At 34.5% G+C, this 14,153-nt stretch overlaps 1 non-coding gene across 1 annotated transcript; it reads left to right on the top strand.

Annotated features, from left to right (window-relative positions):
- Positions 1 to 13,599: 13,599 nt before the first annotated feature.
- TRNAS-UGA (transfer RNA serine (anticodon UGA)) lies at positions 13,600 to 13,681 on the top strand. The gene has a single exon. It is a non-coding gene; the product is annotated as a tRNA-Ser (tRNA).
- Positions 13,682 to 14,153: the final 472 nt, after the last annotated feature.

Below are 14,153 nucleotides of genomic sequence, written 5' to 3'. Positions count from 1 at the left end.
TAAAAAATTACAAGATGTTATCATATAATTATCTTGTCCAGCAATAACTTGCTTCTTTCTTGATCTGTTCGGATCCAGAGAGGCAATGTATTGAGGATAATTTTTTTTCAATACCCCTGCTTCTTGCAATAGAAGCATTCTGTCTGACTCTGGTCGGACATGGATTTTTTGGTCGGACTGGACTTGGGTGCCCCAGCACTTTGCATCCTTTTCTTGCTCTTCTTGTTCTTCTTTCCTTTCTTAAAGGATCGATGTCTAGAAGAAGACCCTCCCACAATATTCACCGACTCCTTTTAGAGCTGGTGATCCTTCTCAAAGTTTTACAGTAACCCCAGCAAATCGTGGTAGTTAACTGCAGGCTTTGTCACTCAAAAATGAGTAAAGAAAGGAAGGTAAGACTTGGATAGAGAGTTCAGAATAGCATCCTTCTCCAACTGCTCATGCAGAAAAAAGTCGAGCTTGCTTAGGTGCTCAATCATCTCGATCATGTATAATACATGATCAGTGACTAATGCTCCTCTCATTCGAGCGTTGAAGATGGCACAACTAGTCTTGTGCCTCTCAACGTCATCGGGTATGCCAAAGGACTCATTCAATATTTGCTACATGTCTTGTGGCTGAGCATTCTCGAAAGATGGCTAAACTCATTATTCATTGCCGCCAACATAATACAACAAACCATAGTCCGATCATTAAGCCACTTCTGATAAGTGCCTCTGATCGAGCTACGTGCATTTGGAGCTGGCTCTTTGGGTACCGGATCAGTTAGCACATACAAGATCCGTTTGTGCTCCAGGATACTTTTGAGCATTTGATACCAGCTATCAAAATTTAGACCCATCAATCTATCAGTATCTAATAGTGATCGGAGTGATAAGGTAGTGGCCATAACTGCAAAAGAAAAATCAAAACCTAAATAGTATATAAATTGATTAAGCCTAAAGACATAGATTTTAGTCTAAAGGTTCTCCCACTATTTTATTCAAATTGATAGTCTCTACCTTCAATTCAAGGAATTACACTAATTTTTTAGTGGGTACTAAAATTCACATGGACTACACATGGGCCCGAGTGTGGCTCGGCCAACCCTTGTGTACCCATGAGTAGGTTCTTAACCAATTATTTCACTAAATAATTTTTAGTATTTAATTTTATCCCAGACACCTCTTTAGCAAGCGTGTGGCACCTCCACTGAAGGTTCTGGTTAGGTCCAACCATTAACATGCCAGAATTTAGTATATCTAACAAACGAGTGACCAGGTCCGAGAGTGGCTTGGCCAATCTGACCATCATCAGAAAGATACAATTAAAACAACATATTATGAATGATAATTCCTACAGTCAGATGAGCACCAGGTATGTAGCACCTCCAATGATCATCTAAACCATTTGACTCATTATCATCCAACTAATTAAATCCTCTAAAATTGTTAGGTCCCTAAAATGAACACCCAAAAAGAGAACGATTTTCTCTTTTGTTCACTCCAAGGAGGAAGGAAATCCATCCAATCCTCATATCTCAAAGAAGTATTTTTGACCCTATTTCTCTCTGATATCTCATGATAAAGAGTTCTCTTCTTTTGGCATACAAAATTATAGCCTTTTTTATGGTTATCGCATAAACCAGATAAAACAGGATAAAGACTGGAGTTTGTTGCAATTCAAACTCTTTTGAATTTCAATTCAACTCCAACTTTTTCTCACCTTCATCAAACTTAAAGAGAAACTTACCAAAAAAAATGAGTATGAAAATCAATTGGAAAGACCTCCTTTTCTCATACACAATAGACCCCTTCAAAAGCAGCCAACGTGTGGAAGGATATGGATAAGGTTTTAAGTTGAAATTCAAACTAATTTGAATTCAAATCAAAATCAATCAATTTCTATCCTTAATGAGTGACAAAAGAAGGATTATTTTTTAATTTTCTCATATACAAACTGATTTTGTGCGGTGAGAAAAGATGTGAGACAATTTAGGTAGCGCAAGGGATAAAGTCCTACTCATTTGGGACTCTAGGGTTTAACCAATTGATTTTTTTTCAAATCCAATCCAATTAGATCCAAATAAAATATGATGAATCTAATCTAATTAGGCTCTTATAATCTTAATTAAATTTAATCAAATCAATAAATTAATTGAGCCAGAGATCCGATCAAATTCAGATCATTTCTTTCTTACCAATTAGGTCATCTCATAACCTAATCAGACTGAACTTAATTAAATTAAATTCAATCAGATTTGATTCAGACTTTAATACTCAATCAAATTGGACTAATTAGTGATCTAATTACTAATTAATCCTCCATTAAAGATAGAGTCCAAGTCTAGTGGGACTCTTTTCTAAAGTCTCCGTCCAGTGGGACTCTTCAGTAGAGTCTCCGTCTAGTGGGACTCTTCAGCAGAGTCTCCGTTAACTGAGACTCTTCAGATTAGCCATACGATTGGAGAAAAACTTCTAATGTGTGTGACTCCATAGGTTTGAACCTAAGCCGATAGCATAGAAACTGATTTCTATACCAATCGAAGTAACTATCTAGTAATGGTACTCGATGTTCGGATAGGTTGAATGTATGCTAAGCAACACTCAAGAACCTATTTGAATATAGTTACTATATAATTCATTCTTTTGATCCAAATACTCAAGGTGACCTAGGGTTTAACTGCCAACCCTGATATAGTCATCCACATTGTATTTCAATTTTTAAATTTTATCACATAGATTATCCCGACTAAGATTTTACTGAATTGAAACACACTGATACATTAACTCCTACTTATTCGGAGGGGTCAATTCCATCTTGACTCACACATCGACTTCATAAGTATTTGACTATGCCCTGAAACCTTTAATCGCTGAATTAAAAATTTAGGTAGTCCGGCACCAAAGCATAGTGAGTTGCTTACAAGTCACCGTGGTGATCTCAGATCGGAGGGACACTTATACCTATATCCCTTCAGAGTGACTCTTGATAGTAGAGTGCTCCAGAGTTGGTCACATTCAGTGAAATGTACTCCTATATTTCACCTGCATGCCATACCAGCATCTCCACGCTCCTTGATTAAAAGGACAATCAATCTATATGGTACACAATGACCTACACTTGATATGTCTATCGTCTTAGTAATAGTATATCATTTGGTCATGAACTCATTTAAGGACTAAATGATATATCCTCCTATATCGAATCAAATAGTCCTAAGGACTTCATCACAAAATAGGAGTTCAAAATGAGATGTACACAGTGATGTAAAAATCAAATAATATTTATTAATTTAATAATTTATATACAATTATAATGATAAGCACAATCGTCAACAGGCTAACGATTGGCTTTGGGATACAATTTTCAACTTTAATTAGTGTCTAAGATAAGTTTGGTAATATTGCTTGACAATATTATTGATGACTTTTATTTGACAGACTACTTACCTGACCATTTTGATAGTGTCTAAGACAAGCTGAGGCAGATCCTCCCATTGATCTCACTTACCTGACTAATTTGATAAATTATATTTTGATTAGGTCACTAATTGATTCACGCTGACCTATGCCATTAAGATAAATCAGTGTGACTGATTTAGGTGTGTCTAGACCAAGCTTGTCTTTTATCCTTTTTATAATTTGATGAAGTCAGTGGGAGAATTTATGATTTGTCGGTTAATTTTTTCTCTTATTCTTAAATCATTAAATCAGTTTGACTAAATTAGGTATCCTTTCGACCAACTTGTCTTTAGTCCAATTCAATGACTTGATGAAGTCAATGAGAAGATTTTTGATTGCTGGTTGATCTCTTTTCTTTTCTAAAATATGTTAACCAAATCTTCTAAATTATTACATCCATAAAATGAGTTACTTATGGAGATAATTAGATCATAGCCTTCCATTAAGTTGGATGATAATGAGTCCATTAATCTGATAATCATTGAAGGCCCAAAGGCCTAATGCTTATCTAATATTGAAATTACCATTCATAATATGATAACTCAGTCGTGTCTCTATGATAGGTGATTAGGTTGGCTGATCAAAGTTGGGCCTGATTATTTGTTAGTTAGATAGGCGGAGTATGGTCATGTTCATGGTTGGACCTAATTAGGACTTTCAGTAGAGGTCAAAGCCTACTGAAAAGAAATTTGGGATAAAATCATTACTATAAATTATTTGGAGAAATAATTGGTTAAGAACCTACCCATAGATACATATAGGTTGGCCGACCAAAGTTAGACTTATGTGCAGTCTATGTGGATTCTAATACTCGGTAAAAAATTAAGGTAATTCTTCGAATTAGAGGTAGAGGGTACCAATTCATATAAAATAGTAGGAGAACCTTTACACAAAAGTTTAAATATTTAGGATTAAATAATTCATATAATAATAGGTCTTTTGTTTTTCTTTCAGTGGTGGCTAGTAGTTTATCGCTCCGCTCATTGTTGGACAGTGACAAATTTATGAGATGTAATTTTGATAATTGATATCGAAAGTTAAGAATAGTTCTCGAGTATGAGAAGATCCTATATGTGTCTATTGATCTAGCACCTAAAGTACCAGCTCCCAATGCTGATGCGAAGGTTAGAGACACTTATCAAAAATAGCTCAATGACTGTATGATAGTACGTTACATAATAAGGGCTGCTATGAGTGATGAATTTAGTTGTAAATTCAATGATGCTCAACCAATAGAGATATTTCAAATATTGAATAAGTCCCTTGACATACTTGAAAATTTATCCTCAATAGGGCATCAATCCTATAAGAGAGGAAGAAAATACAAAGTGCAAAATTACCGTGCTAAGCAGTCTAAGACAGATCGGAATCAGGCAGAAAGGATAGGTTTAGGAAGAAAAATTAGCAAAGAGTTGCTGGATAAGATACTTATATGATAACACTTTATAATTTCTCTATCTATAATACTACTATCTGAGTATTGGATATCGAAAGTCTGATTTATATCTGTAATTCATTGTAAGGACTTCAAGTTAGTAGAGAATTTGAGAAGAACGAACGATTCTAGAGTGTTGAAGATGGAAGAGCTATTTCAGTTCTAGTTATAGAAAAAGTTCAGGTTGCTCTTAATTCAAATGCTACTATTTCAGATGACTGTCATTATTGTCTATCTTTTCTTATGAAAGTTATTTTCATAAGCCTTTTGGCCAAGTATGGTTATAATTTTTCTATAAAAAAATTTACTGTGATATCATTATGAATGGTGTCATAATTATACGTGGATAATTAAAAAATAATATTTACACATTGTCACAGCTTGTTAGTATAATGTATACATCAAACAAATATTCTAGAATAGATAATGCCACAGATGCCTACCTTTGGTATTGTAGGCTCGATCATATAAACAAAAATAGGATAAATAGATTAACTAAAGAGAGAATCTTCGATATTATTGATTGTGAATTATTGCCGACCTGTGAGTGCTATCTTCTTGAAAAGATGATCAAATCACCTTTTACTGAAAAGGATGAATGAGCCAGTAATGTTCTAGATCTACTACATAGTGATGTATGTGGACTTATGAACATAGGCACTAGAGAAAAGTATTACTACCTCATTACATTTACTGATGATCTTTCGAGGTATAGGTATGTCTATCTTATGAAGCACAAGTCTGAATTATTTAAAATGTTCAAATGATTCCATAATGAGGTATAAAAATAATTTGGGAAGAGTATTAAAATTCTTCAGTCAAACTGAAGAGGTGAATATCTTTTCAATAAATTTTTGACATATTTAGGAGAGAATGAAATTCTCTCACAAAAAATTTCTCCTGGGATACCACAGCATAATGGCATCTCGAAAAGAAAGAATCGAACTTGTTGGATATGGTTCGATCCATGATGGACTTTACGAGTCTATCGATCTCTTTTTGGGGTTATGCTCTTGAGATTAATTGTCATGTTTTGAATAAGATTCTAAGTAAATCAGTCACAAAAACACCATATGAGATACGGACTAGGTATAGGTCGATACTCTCTTACCTTAGGGTTTGGGGCTGTCCGGTTTATGTCAAACATTTGCATACCGACAAGCTTGGACCATAGTCCGATAAGTATTATTTTTTGGGGTATCAAAAAAAAATTAAAGGATATTATTTTTGTCTTATTGAAGAGCAAAAGTTGTTCGTCAACAATAAGGTAGTCTTTTTAGAAAAGAAGTTCCCTAGTGAAAAAATCGATGTCTCTAAGGTTGAACTTGATGAAGTTCGATAAGTAGAAGAACCGACACAGATCAATAAAAATATAGAATTGGATTTAATTAGATCAATTCAGAGCCCATTGTTGAAGCATCTTTGAGGAGATCTGATAGAATACTGCATCAGTCGGACAGATACTATAATTTTTTAATTTATGATGGAGATCCTATTAAACTCGATGAGAATGACGAGGATCCGATCACCTATATGGATGCCATGCAAAGGTCCAACTCTGAGAAGTAGCTTGAGGCAATAAAATTCGAGATGGAGTCCATGGAGACCAATAATGTATGGACACTTGTTGATCCACCCGAAGAGATTAAATTCATAGGGTGTAAATGGATATTCAAAAGAAAAATGGATGCAGACGGAAAGGTAGAGATCTATAAAGCCCATTTAGTTGCCTAAAGATATCATCAATGTTATGGTATTGACTATAACAAAATATTTTCTCCCGTGGCAATACTCAAGTCTATCCAGATTATGCTTGCGATAGCAGCACACTTTGATTATGAGATCTGGCAAATGGATGTTAAAATCACTTTTCTTAATAGAGAACTGAAAGAAGAGATGTATATAATACAACCTAAAGAGTTTACATTCACAGATGAATCAAAGGTGTGCAAGCTTCAGAGTTTTATTTATGAATTGAAGCAGGCATCTCCAAGTTGGAACATATATTTTGATAAGGTGATCAAAATATATGACTTCATTAGGAATGGAGAAGTACCATATATTTATAAATGGTCTAATGGTTTTGTAGTCATCTTTCTTGTACTGTATATGGATGACATATTGTTAATAGAAAATGATGTTCCTGCTTTACAAAGTGTAAAGCTTTAGCTGTCTTCACAGTTCTCCATAAAGAATTTAGGAGAAACATCTTTATCCTAGGGATGAAGATCTATAAAGATAGATCTAAGAGGTTACATGGATTGTCTCAATCTACGTACATAGATATCATGATGAAATGGCTCAGCATGAAGATTTTCAAAAAAGATTATCTTTCGATAGGCCATAAAATTACTCTCTCTAAGAAAGATTGTCTGACAACTCCACAAGAGAGAGAGCATATGAATAGAATCTCATATGCTTCGATAGTGGGATCTATCATGTATATCATGATATGTACGAGGTTGGATATGGCACACTCACTAGGGATAGTGAGTAAGTACCAGTCTGATCTGGATGAGAACCATTGAAAGATTGTAAAGATAATCCTTAAGTATTTGAAAAATTCTAAGGATCAATGACTTATTTATGAAGATACTGACTTGAAACTTATGGGATATACTAATTTTAATTTTTGATTAGATCATGATGACAGTAAGAGCGTGTCAGGTTATGTGTTTATCCTAAATAGAGGAGCAATCTGCTGAAAAAGTTTCAAACAGTACATTGTAGCTGATTTAACTTGCAAGGTGGAATATATCGCGGCATCCGATGCTACAAAAAAAACTGTCTAATTGTAGAAGTTCATCAGTGAACTTGGAGTGGCATCTTTCCTAGATAATCCTATTTTGTTATATTATGACAGCACTGGAGCTATAGCTCAAGTGAAAGAACCAAAGTTTCATCAGCGTACCAAGCATATTCTATGCTGTTACCATCTGATCTGAAAGATCATGGATCGAGATAACATCGAGCTTTAAAAGATTGACGGAAAAAAAAATTTGGCTGACTCATTTACTAAAGCCCTCGAAATCAAAGGGTTCGATGAACACAAATAAAACATGGGTATTAGATAATGTATCAGTAGGCTTTAGTCCAAGTGGGAGTTGTTAGAAAATATATCCTAAAGCTAATCATTTGGACGATTGTATTTTTTCTAACTATATATGAATTATAAATTAATAAAAATTATTTGATATTTTTCATCACCAGTTATACATCTTCCTTATTAGAACTCTTGTGTTGTGAAGAAGTCCTTAGAACTATGTGACAATCGATAAAAGAGAATTTATTGAATAGTTCTTAAATATGTTTATAACCAAATGATACATCATTAAAGGATGATGACGTTCATCAAATGTAGGTCGTTGTGTGCCATATAGGTTGGTTGTTCTCGTAACTTAGGAATGTGAAGATACTGATATGACATATAGGTGAGATGTAAAAGTATATCATCATTGAATAAGTGACTCACTTACAAAGCACTCTGCTGTCAAGAACAGCTCACAAAGCATATGGGCATAAGTGTTCCTTAGACCTGAGATCATCATAGTAACTTGCAAGCAACTCACTGTGCTTTGGTATCAGACCATCTATATTTCTAATACAGTGATGGAAAGCTATTGGGCACAATCCAGTACTTATGAAGTTTATGTATGGATCAAAATAGGATTGATCCCTCCAGATTATAGGAGCTAATGCTTCACTATATTTTAATTTAGTAAATTCTGAGCCTGGATAATCCATGTGATGGATGTGAAAGATTGAAATACAATATGGAAGACACATTTGGAGTTGACACTTAAACCCTAGGTCATCCTCGAGCATTCGAGGTTAAAGAGATGAATTATATGATAACCATATACATTGCTTCTTGAGTATTGCCTTGCATATATTCGATCTATCCGGATATCGAGAACCATTGCTAGATGGTAACTTCAATTAATATAAAAAATTATTTCTGTGCTACCGACTTAATGTTTGAATTTATGAAATCATGCACAAAGTCATGCAATGTAGGAAAGAATTGACCTAAGTCTATGAGTTCAATTTGAAAGTACTTGACTTGATTGAACAAATAGATTAGCTTAATTCAGAATCAAGTTAAGGGTCATATGGGATTAAACAAGTTGATTATGTCTAGCTAGCACTAGACATAAGGTTCAGATTTAATTCTAGAGACGATAATTATCTGATCAATGATCCAAAAAATTTATGAAATATTGAAATTATATCTTAATTAATTTTAGATTAGATCTGATTTGAGTAAACTTGAATTGGGTTAAAAATTTAAGTTAGACTTAGATCAGAATTTTAATTAGATTAGGATTGACAGGCTCTTCGAATCTATTAAGTTCGAATCGGATCCAATTTGAGTCAAATCTAAGCCTATTTGGTTAAAAACCAAAGAGTCCCTAAAACCAGAGACTCTCTCTCATATCGGCCGACCAAGGAAAGGAGGAGGCACTATTTTTTTGTCACCCCAATTTGGTGTGTGTGCATGAAGGTCATGGGCATGTGTTAATGAGTATCCTTTCTCTATTAGGACTTTGTATTTGGTAAGGATAATTCAGATTTAATTTGAGTTATGTGTCCTAGTCAAATTGGGTCTTTGATCAAGATGTGGATGCCTCACCTATTTAAAGGAAGGAACCAACTAACCGGTGTGAAGAGATTAATTTTTATGCGACAAAAATTAGACATCATAGTGTAAGAGTGAAGGGATGCTAGTTCCTTTCTTAATGTGGAGATTTTTTGGCACCTTTTTTTTTGGTGTGAGGACTCCTTACCAGATGCACAAGATCAAATCTCCCTCCTTCCACACTTCTTTCTGAAGGATTGGTGCAAGGAAGATCATACCGCTTTTCTACGGGGCTTGACGTGTGTGAAGTAGAGGGTCTGTACTTTCAAACCTCGCAAGGCATCGGATTCAAGCAATCTCTGAAGATTTGATCCCTATTCTGCTGTGATCAAGGTGATTCATAATTGTTATGTAAGCTTTTGAATAGAAAAATTTTTCAAAACACACCCTGGTGATCCGATCAGATCAGATACTTTTTCTTCACAAGATGTGTTCTCATCACACCAGGAGGCACCCAATCATATCCCCTTTTTAAACCTAAGGTAGTTAGGGTTTTGGATAAGAGATAAAGTTGGTTTTCAAAAGGATTCTTCCTATTGTTGTGCCGCCGACCCTTTCTCTTTCTCCCAAATATTTCTCCATGCCAAACAAGAAGAATTCACCATGGAAAACAATTATTTGGGGCATGGAAGCCCTTAGGGGCATGAGGATTTAATGTGAGGTTCTCCTTGTTTGATTTGGTCAAGGATTAAGTCCAAGTCCAAATGGTATTTGGAATCCAATCTGAATTAGGTTAAGTCCAATCCCATGAGACTCATAAAATCCAATTCAAATCAAATTAAAATTAGATCTAATCAAATTAAATCTAATTTAAATTAACTAAAATCCTATTCAAATCAAACATGGCTATAGATTAGGCCAAACCTAATCTAGATAGATTTGGATCAAGTGTTCATTAGATCTAATCCCATCAGATTAATGAAACCTACTTTGAGTCAAACTCAAAATAGAACTAATCAAATTAAAATCTGATTTAATTTGATTAAGATTCAATCCTAATATTTAATCAAATCAAATAATATGCAACAACTGTAATTTAGTCCTCCCTCAACTTACTAACTCTTAGTAAGTCCTCAATATAACTTTTATATTTAAGTCCAATTATCAATCAAATTGATAATTAAGACTACTTATGATTTACAATTCGAAATCGTGATTCGATAGTCCGATCAGTCAAGATTTCTTTTATATATGACCCCATAGGTTCTATTCTATCTGGTAGTGAGAAATATTTTGATCTCCATCAAAATATCATTGAAACTTCTTTCAATAGATTGGAACAATTTCAATTCTCCGATCAAAAATTATTGATCATCAAAATAATTCTCGTTGGTCCCACAATCCATTAGTGACGTCTAATAGTATGTAATGGCAACTCAGCAAAATAGAAGGATGAACTTCTAGGTCTAGTTACTGTGTGATGAAATTCTTCTATCATGAGTCTCGATAAGACAGAGGTTATGAAAAATTTATCAAATCCTATCGTCTGTCATATGTAAGATTTATTCGACTTGATTTCATATGCAAAACCTCATAAAAATCCCTTTCCATGATTCATTCTGCCATAGACATGGTCTTCTGAACTTAGTCTCATAAATTACATAAGACTACTCCTTAACTACTAAAGTCGATAGATCCCATCTAATTATGCACCCTACTCCTACAGTGAATCTACTGTAGGCAACATATACCATGAAAAGTCATATAGCTGGGGACCAAGTTTATGTGCAGTCAAACTATAACAGCTTTACTACGAGTAGATGAGATACTGCAGGTCAAAGAATCACTCACACAACTACAGCATCGAGAATGTTACTGATGAGTAAGTAGACATTCAAGTGATTTCTCGTATTGATCACGTTCAGTACCATTATTTTCTAACAACCACCATACTGTCACTCCAGTATCTCCATACTGTAGACTTGAGACTCTTATATCCTAAAAGAAGTGATTCGTGCACCAATCTTATCGGATCAATCATCGTCTCCGTGATGATCCTACGATCGGAAGTAATTTAAGAATTAACCATCAATAACACATACCTCAAATTCTCAACTCTTGAGAATATATATTATCATCTCATTAATTCTCTGAATGATTCATGGACACATACACTACATGAATGAAATTAATTATCCTAATTAATTAGATCAAGCATAAAATTATATCCTAAAAAAAATTAATGTATCGATCCGATTGGTTTCTAAGGCATACATCTAGTAGAAACCATAAGGCATAAGTAGATAAATGGATATAAACAGGTTTTATAGTTGATCTGACCCAACCTGACCCATTTAATAAACGGATTAAATAAGTTTACAAATCAGAACCCAAATCCGACCCATTTAATAAATAAGTTAAATGGATCGATCTGTTTATGACCTGAATCCATTTAGATCAAATCCAAACTTATTTATGATGGATCGAATGCGGATCGGATTAATAGATCAGGTTACTTTTTATCGGCCCTAAGTTTAACTGCACATACACTTGGTTTCTAGCCATATGGGTCCTTACGATGTATATTGGTTATAGTAGGTTCATTGTAGAAAAAGGATGTGCACCTATATAGAATCTATCATTCTTGATAAATAAGGAAGTTAGTCCTATATGATTTATGAGACTTGAGTTCAGAAGATCTCGGCTAAGGCAGTGTGAATAGTAAAAAGAGTTTTCATAGCTTTCATATTAGGAACTCGAGTCAAATAAATTTAATATATGACAGACGATAGGATTTGATGAGAAATTCTATAACCTTTATTTTGTCGAAATTCATGATAGAAGGACTGTATTATATGGTAACTACACCTAGAGATTTATCTATACTATTCTGCTGAAATGCCACTACATAGTGCTAGATGTCATTGATGCATTGTGAGACTCATGAGGATTACTTTGATTATCAATAGTTCTCATTGAGTGCATTGAAATTATTTCAATCCATTGAAAGGAGTTTCAATGATATTATTGATGGAAATCACAATATATCTTACTACTAGATAGAATGAAATCTATGGGGTCATACACAAAGAGGTTGTGTCAAATCAGATGGTTGGATTTCAATTAATATGTCAAAGATTGATAAATCAAAGGTTTGACAATATTAAAGAGTGGACACAATTAAACTCAAAGATAATAGGACTCTTTATGAGATAAGAATTTTGATTTGGTCAAAGTCTACGCCCCTTGGGACACTATCCGTCAATGTGATTGACTTGCAGAAGGACTCCTCTAAAGAGTTGTGCTACCTATTCCCACTTCATATAGAGAAAGAGGTGCCCCCTTATTTAAAGGAGAGTCTATGCCCTTTAAGACTCTACACGCCAAAAAGTTTGATGTGCAGAAGGACTCATCTCCTTAAGTATTGGCGTTCCCCATGCTCCAAGTCTTCACACTATTTTTTCTTCATGCTGTATGGTGGGCGTGCCTCTGAGAGTTGGACGCTGCAAATCCAGTGCCCAAGGATCTTTCTCAAATAAGGATTTAATTTGGTTAAAAGGTTATAAAGAGTTTGAGACCTAGAAGGATTTCTCACGCCTCTCTTTAAATGGATCACTTATGCCCCCATACTATAACGTGAAGCATCACGCCCCATGGACCATATTCCTCCATTTAAAATTTCATCTTATTCTTTTCAACAGAAGGCAAGAAAACGTAGACCATGGACCTTAAAATGTTGAAAGCATAGGTTACCCCCGTTTATCTTCAACAAAAGTCCTATCATAATTTTTTTTTACACCCGTTTTGGAGTAGAGGTTTCATCGATTAAATATCAAACATGCTATACGTTCTATGGTTACTGCTGTTTCATTCCATCCTAAAGAGTCAAATTTTAAAGGTAAATTCGTTGGCCTAACTGGGTAGAATCCATCTTCAACAGGTATTGCCACTTTGAAGTTAAACATGGTGCTTAAGGATTCAGGACCTAGTTTTAATTCTCCTTGTTGCAGCTCTTTGTTTTTGTCTTTGTTATTGCCCTTTGGCACAGGTGAAGAAAAATAAACAGAAAATGTGGTATGCGTGGACGAGGGGTCCTTTGAGTTATCTTATATAATAAAATGATGGCACAAATTGCTGCGTCCGTCGATATGTCCGAGTGGTTAAGGAGACAGACTTGAAATCTGTTGGGCTTCGCCCGCGCAGGTTCGAACCCTGCTGTCGACGCATTACTGTATAAAATAAAAAATTTTAATATGCATAAATAATAATTTTTTCTTTTTCCTCATCTCCTCTCACCCTCATTCCTCCTTTCTCATGCATTTTCTTTTACTTTTTTCCTTTTTATGTTATTGTTTTTTGTTGATCGAAAATTTGGTTCTATTTTCTTAATCTTGGTTACATCTCATGGAATCAGATTCGGCGGTATGAAATTTTTTGATTTCTTTTGTTCTGCGCATATCAATGAAAACAGGCTTTTAAAGAGACACTTAACTTGGACATTAGAACAGGTATTTAAAGGGATTGATCACCACTTGTTAGCAACGTAAAAGGATTTTTATGATAATTATGCAGATCCATTTGAGACGCGCACCTGCCAATTGTATATCTCATGCATTCCAAAGCAAAGTTGTAACTAGCTCGAAAGCAAATATAATTTAAGTGATAGCTCAATTTAGCATGCAATATAAATATTGTA

This window comes from Elaeis guineensis, chromosome 10 (genome assembly GCF_000442705.2).
Source record: "Elaeis guineensis isolate ETL-2024a chromosome 10, EG11, whole genome shotgun sequence".
Lineage (NCBI taxonomy): Eukaryota > Viridiplantae > Streptophyta > Magnoliopsida > Arecales > Arecaceae > Elaeis > Elaeis guineensis.
This window is presented reverse-complemented; position numbering and strand designations above follow the sequence as displayed.